The following is a 7,192-nucleotide window of genomic DNA, read 5'->3' on the forward strand; positions in this document are numbered from 1 at the left end:
CCCAAGATCCTGAGAGGAGAATGGAGGAGAAGGGATTGCGGCGTGACCATCCCCCCTGGGGGGGGGTGATTTCTCGCTTTCTGTCTCTATGTCTCTGTCTGTCTGGCAAGCACACGCGCCCTATAGCGAAAACCTTCCCCCCCACACCTCCCCCAAAAAAGCAGCTGCCAGGTTTGGGACTCACACCGTGGAAGCCCAGCACCTTAACGACCACACCACTTGCCAACCCCTCCTATGAACTTCTTGAAGTCTCCTCATATTGTATATATATTTTCACCTGCTAAATCTGGAAACCCTACTGTAAAGGAAAGAGACTCCAGTGTGTATGAAAGTTTTTAACTACACGTCGAAGACAAGAGGATGAAACCTACGATATTACACATGACGATGGTGCCTTCGAGGCTCTCTTGGTAACCTCAGATGCCCATGCTCAAATTCTATGGTTAAAGCAATGACATATACATAGATGAGCTGGTAGCTCTTAAAATCCTGTGTCCAGTTTTTGAAAGAGTTAAAAAGAGAAAGAAATCTATAGCATAGTATCATTTATGCAAATTAAAATCACAGGCATGCTGAGTATTTTACAAGAAAACAAAGACTCAGGACAAGGACATGTATTAAATATGCAGAGTGAGTACTTACAGGGAAGAAAAGAAAATGGGGAGCAGGGATGAGGGGATGAAAGAATATGAAACAACAGGCCAGGCCCTGCGTGGACTTGTAATGACAGGGGGCTGAGGATTGTACAACTTCATGTGCTCAAATCTCTGCCCGTGAGGTTTAGCAAACAAATAATAAGTAAATGTTAGAGGAAGGACAACACTGAGGTGAAAGGGAAACCAAAAAGGCAAGTTTAAATCCAAAGGTTTTAAATCACTTTGCAATGGTGTTCCTCTCACCATTTTTCTCTGAGGAAAATATGAATTGGGAACATCAAAACAGAAAATTTGTATAAATAGTGATTTTTTGATTCTAGAACATCATAGATACCATAATCTAAAACCTACCAGATTTTAAAAAAATTTTAAAAGTTGGTGGCATGGTCAGTAGTGTACTGTACTTCTGAGCTGAAAATCACATGGCCCACCATGGGTTCAAATCCCTGGGCCAGTCGACCTGAAACATGCTAGGTGTGTGTGTGTGTGTGTTCCTACCCCAAACCCTGATGAACTGGAGGGTTAGGGAAGGTTATTGAAGCCTAATGAGACCCTGTTTCTCTCTCTCTTTCTCTCTTGCAGATGTATTCACATGGCCTCTATTAGGAATAAGATAAACTTTAGACAACTGTAAAATCTAGGGCCAGCAGGTAGCAGGGTGGTGAAGGCACAGGAGCCCACATGACTGACTTTGCAATTTGAGTCCCAACCCACTGGCTTGAAAAGCACACTGGGTGTGTGTTCTTCTATGTCCAAAATCCTGACAGGAGAATGGAGGAGAAGGGATGGTGGTGTAGCCATCCCCCGGGGGTGGGGTGATTTCTCACTTTCCCTCTTTCTATGTCTCTGTCTCTCATGTGCGAGTGCATGTGCCCTATGGCAAAAATCGAACAAAACAAAGAAACAAAAGTTTAAAATATACTAACTATCCTGCAAATTCATAGCCAAACTTACAATAAAACAGAGCCAGAATAAAAATGCAATGAAAAACCCCAGAATGAGGGACCAGCAGATGGCAGAGTGGTTACATTGCTAGACTTGCAAGTGGCTGACTTGTGGTTTGAGTCCCGGACCAGAGGCTTAAAACTCACATCGGGCACGTGTGCATGTATGCCCAAGATCCCGGGAGGAGAATAGAGGGGAAGGGACTATGGCATGGCCATCCTCCCTTGGGAAAAAACTCAGAATAAAAAATGCACACATTGTTATGAAACTGCATAGTTTTCTTTCCTCTTTTAATTTTAGCTTGCTTCTAGAAAATAGTCAAATATTTTTAAAAAGTCATTAATAGCAACCAAGTTTAAAACATACAGAGAAAGAGGAGCTCTTTTACATTGCCAGAGGGAATGTAAATGAATTCAGTCACTATGGAAAACAGTATAGGGGTTCCTCCTATACTAAAAATAGAACTGCTGTATTTTTTAAAAACTTTATTATTATTATTTTAATATTTCTATAGAGAGACACAGAAAGAGAGAGAGAGGGAGAGATAAAGAGAGGTAAAGTGAGAAAGGAAGCCTCCAGGTCCAAGACTCAAACCACGGTCAGCCATCTGGGAGTCCACGCACCCTAACCACCATGCCACCTGTTGGCTCCCAGGGCTGCTGAATTATCCTGCAATCCCACTATTATACATATATTTAAAGGAAAGAAAACCAGTATGTCATAAAGATGGCTGTACCCCATTGATTACTGCAGCTTTATTCCTAATAGCTCACATGCAGAATCAATTGTGTCCATCAATAGATGAATTGATAAAGCCAAATAGATAAAGAAAACAAATGGATTTTTTTTTAATGCACACACAATGGAATACTCTTCAGCAATTGAAAGAATAAAACCTCCCATTAGAAGCAATGTGGATAAGCCTGGAAGATATTATAGTAAGTGAAATAATCCAAGCACAGAAAGAAAAATTGCATGTTCCCTACTCTTATATGAAAACTTAAAAAGTTGACCTTGTAGAAAAAGATTAGGGGCCAACCTGTGGCTTAGTGGTTAAGGCAGCTGGATCCTATATGGCTGATTGCACAGTTTGAGTCCCAGACCCAGTGGTTTGAAAAACATGCTGGGTGTACTTGCCTGCATGCTCAAAATCCTGACAGGAGAATGGAGGAGAAGGGATGGTGGTGTAGCCATCCCCCTGGGGTGGGGTGATTTCTCACTTTCCCTCTTTCTATGTCTCTGTCTCTCATGTGCGAGTGCATGTGCCCTATGGCAAAAATCGAACAAAACAAAGAAACAAAAGTTTAAAATATACTAACTATCCTGCAAATTCATAGCCAAACTTACAATAAAACAGAGCCAGAATAAAAATGCAATGAAAAACCCCAGAATGAGGGACCAGCAGATGGCAGAGTGGTTACATTGCTGGACTTGCAAGTGGCGGACTTGTGGTTTGAGTCCCGGACCAGAGGCTTAAAACTCACATCGGGCACATGTGCATGTATGCCCAAGATCCCGGGAGGAGAATAGAGGGGAAGGGACTATGGCATGGCCATCCTCCCTTGGGAAAAAACTCAGAATAAAAAATGCACACATTGTTATGAAACTGCATAGTTTTCTTTCCTCTTTTCTTTCTCTCTTGCCTCCTTTTTTTTTTTTTCTCTTTTTTTGTAGGGATAAAAGATATTAGTCTCAGGTGACTCAGAGTTTAGCATCCTCATGGAGATAAGCTATGAAGCTCTAAGATTTGCAGGAGGCGGGAATTAGAATGAGACCCCTGAGTAAAGCCAGAGTCCTCAGACTGCTAGATTTTCAGTAAAGAGTAGACTCAGAGAAAATCTGTCCGCCCACAGCGCTGTGGGGTGTTAAGAGAGCTCAGTGTGGGATTGGAGGCAGAACAAATGCTCCCCTGAGAATTTTAAGTGGCTGGTATTGCCTTATAGTTTACATCATATGTGAGAGCCAGTAGTCTTCAATTTGCAAAATTATTGGAAAGTTTTTCCTAGACAATTGTATTACTTAGGAAACTGGCAGAATCAAATGGAAACTCTTTCTGGAGGACCATGTTTTTAAGCCACATAGAATTTCTACAGCTAAGGCCCATGGTACAAAATTATAAAACATAGAAAGAAATACTCCACTTTGAACACAAGTCAGTAGATATAAAAAAATGTGGGACCAGCTGTTAGCGTAATGGCTATGTTACTGGACTCCCATGTAGTTGACCACAGTTCAAGTCCCAGATCCGGTGACTTAAACTCACGCCGGGTGTGTGTGCGTGCGTGCCCAAGTCCCGAGAGAAGAATGGAGGAGAAGGGATTGCGGTGTGGCCATCCCTCCTGGGGGATAATTTCTCGCTTTCTGTCTCTCTGTCTCACTCTCTGTCTTTCTGCGAGCGCACATGCCCTATAGCAAAAACCTCCCCCCCAAAAAAAAGCTAGAACTAAGACCCCACACACCTTGAACTTCAGATCATTAAATATTTTCAGACAGTCAAAAACCTAAAGAAGACTACCAAATGATTAAAGACATAAAGGAAGAATCTTAAGTACAAGAAAAGGACAAATGAGGACACCATTAAAAAACTGATGCAAGATAAAAATATAGTTTGGGGAATGCAAAACAAGATCAATTTATTAAATATCAGACCGCACAGGCATAGCTGGAAGAATAAACTTGAAAGCAGGAGACTAAAAGTAAAATGAGAGGTGCTAACTGAATCCCACATGGCCAACTGAACTGCTCGAGTGCTGGGCCCAGTGACATGGGAAACATGCCACGCACATGTATATGCATGCCTAAAAATCCTGAAGAGAGAAATGGAAAAGAGATTGCAGCGTGACCATGCCCAGTGAGGGGTACTTTCTCGCTCTCTCTTTATCTCTCTGGTGAGTGTGTCCTCTAGTAAATTGTTCAAAAATAACCATGAAATGAGGGAATTAAAGGCAAGGAACGATTTAAGAGCATTTGCAAAGAATGATATAACATTTACAGGAATAAATAGTATTTACATAAATAGACAACATCTTTCTCAACATTAATAACAGAAACTAGAAGATAATGGAATATGCCATTATCTTTATCTTTAAAATTGTGAGAGAAAAATAACTAGTAACCTAAAATCCTGTACAAAGCATTTTTGAAAAATGAAGACAGAAACCGATGAGACCCATGGGAGGCCAAAATAAAGACATTCTCACCAGCAGCCCCCCCCTTTTAATGAACTAATTAATTAATTAATTTTTATTTGACCAGAGAGACAGAGAGAGAAAGAGGGAAAGTGAGAAAGCAAGCTACCAGGTCTGAAACTCAAACCACAGTTGACCATATAGAAGTCCAGAGCGTTAACCACCATGCCACCTGCTGGCCCTGGGCCCTTTCTTAAAGGACATTCTTCAAGAACAAAAACAACCCAAACTAAAACACAGAACAAAAATCATTTACGATACAGGAGAGGAAATTAACATTAAGCATTCGAAGCCCTTGTACAGGTAGAAGCATTAATGAAGTTTATACTTTGCAGGGTCAGCAGGTGGCGTGGTGGTTAAGGTGTTGGACTCGCATGCGGCTGAATGAAATTTGAGTTACAGACCCAGAGGCTTGAAACTCACACCAGGTGTGTGTGTATGCATGCCCAAAATCCTAAGAGGAGAAGAACTTGTGGTGGTTCTCACTTTCTCTCTCTGCCTCTTCAGTATCTCTCAAAAAAAAAAAAAGTTTATACTGTGCTAAGTTGAGCAATCCTGTTAAAATGTTATGGTAAACACTAAAAATAATGGACTATATATTCTCTAATTCAATACAGGCATAATACAGGTGCTTTGGCTTGATGTGTCTCCCCAAAATTTGTGTGTTGGAATTTGGTTGAATTGTGAAGGTATTAAGAGGAGACTTAATCTGATTATAGTGTTGAAAAGTGGGGCTTGGGCCAGCTGGTGGTGTGGTGGTTAAGGGGCCAGATCCCACATGGCTGACTGTGTAGTTTGGGTCTGGACCCAAAGGCTCAAAAAATACACTGGGTGCGTGTGAATGTGTGTCCCAAATCCTGAAAGGAGGGAGTAATGGAAGAGAAGGGATTGTGGTGTGACCACTCCCCATGTGTGTGTGGGGGGGTGTTTCCTCACTTTCTCTCACTTGCTCACTTGTTCTCTCTGGAGAGTACATGTGCCCTCTGGCAAATTAAAAAAAAAAAAAAAGTAGGACCTTTGGGAAAGGATTAGGCTTCAGGGTGAGGGCCCCATATTTGAGTCCTCATAGGCTTTTTTTTTTTTTTTTATGTAGTTTTTGCTATGGGCACATGCGCTCACTGGAGAGAGACAGACAGAGAAAGTGAGAAATCACCCCCAAGGGGGATAGCCACACAATCACTCTCCTCCATTCTCTTCTCAGGATTTTGGGCATGCATGCTCACATGCCTGGTATGTTTTCCAGGTTGCCAGGTTCGGAACTTGAACTGAGCAATTGGCCACGTGGGATTTAGTCCCCTTAACCTCTATGTCACCGGCGGGTCCCAAGTCCTGGTAGATTTGTAAGGAGAAGGGATGAGACACGTGGACATAGGTGCACAGATACAAACGGGTTCTGCTCAAGCTCCTTCCCTCCGCCATGTTATCCACCAGTAGGAAGACCTTCACGGGATGCAACCGCTGGACCTTGGCCCTCCAAACCGTAAACTGAATACAACTCTATTTTAATAGCATTCTGGACTCAGGTACTTCTGTTACTAGTAAAAGAATGAACTAGAACAGCCATTAAAAAGAAAAGTGTCAGAGAAGCAATGTAAATAGAAAACACAAGGCAAGTAGTTAGAAATAAGTCTTTCGATTACCACAGTCAAATGTAAAGGGATCAACCTAAGTCTTGTCTGTGAGTACAATAGCAGAGCCATAGTTCCAAGACAGGCCCAGCAGAGCCGAACAGTTCCCACCTGGCCCTTTGCAGGAAGAGGTTGCCTGCTCTTGTTCTAGAACAATTTGTTTAAGCTATGTACATATATAACTTTAATAACAACACAAAATGAGTAATAACTTTTTTCTACTAGAAACCAAATGATTGCTTTACTCGACAGGAAGTAGATGGGTAAATGACTGTAGTCAGAAACTGCTAAAAAGAAGACAGGAGAAAAAGAATTGTTGAAGTCTTAGCGATGAATATTCACAAAGATACAAGATTCCATGCCAGAGCAATCGATTCTTTCTTGTTTTTTTTTTTGTTTTAGAGAGATTTTTGCTATAGGGCACATGTGCTCACTGGAGAGACAGAGAGACAGAAAGCAAGAAATTACTCCCCCCCCCCCAGGGGGGATGGCCACACCACAATCCCTTTCACCTCCATTCTCCTCCTGGGATTTTGGGTACACATGCATATGTGCCCGGCATAAAGTTTAAACCCCTGGGTCCAGGACTTGGTTGATTATGTGGAGTCTAGTGACATAACCATTACACCATCTGCTGATCCTACTGGGTTATTTCTAAACAAGATGTTATAGTGTTAGTAGCCAATGTGACAAATTACGTTTCCTAAACTCAAACATTTTTCTTTGTTCTTTTTTTTTTTTTTTTTTGGAGAGATTTTCACTGTAGGGTGCGTGC

Source organism: Tupaia chinensis, unplaced genomic scaffold (assembly GCF_000334495.1).
Source record: "Tupaia chinensis unplaced genomic scaffold, TupChi_1.0 Scaffold000047_1, whole genome shotgun sequence".
NCBI lineage: Eukaryota > Metazoa > Chordata > Mammalia > Scandentia > Tupaiidae > Tupaia > Tupaia belangeri.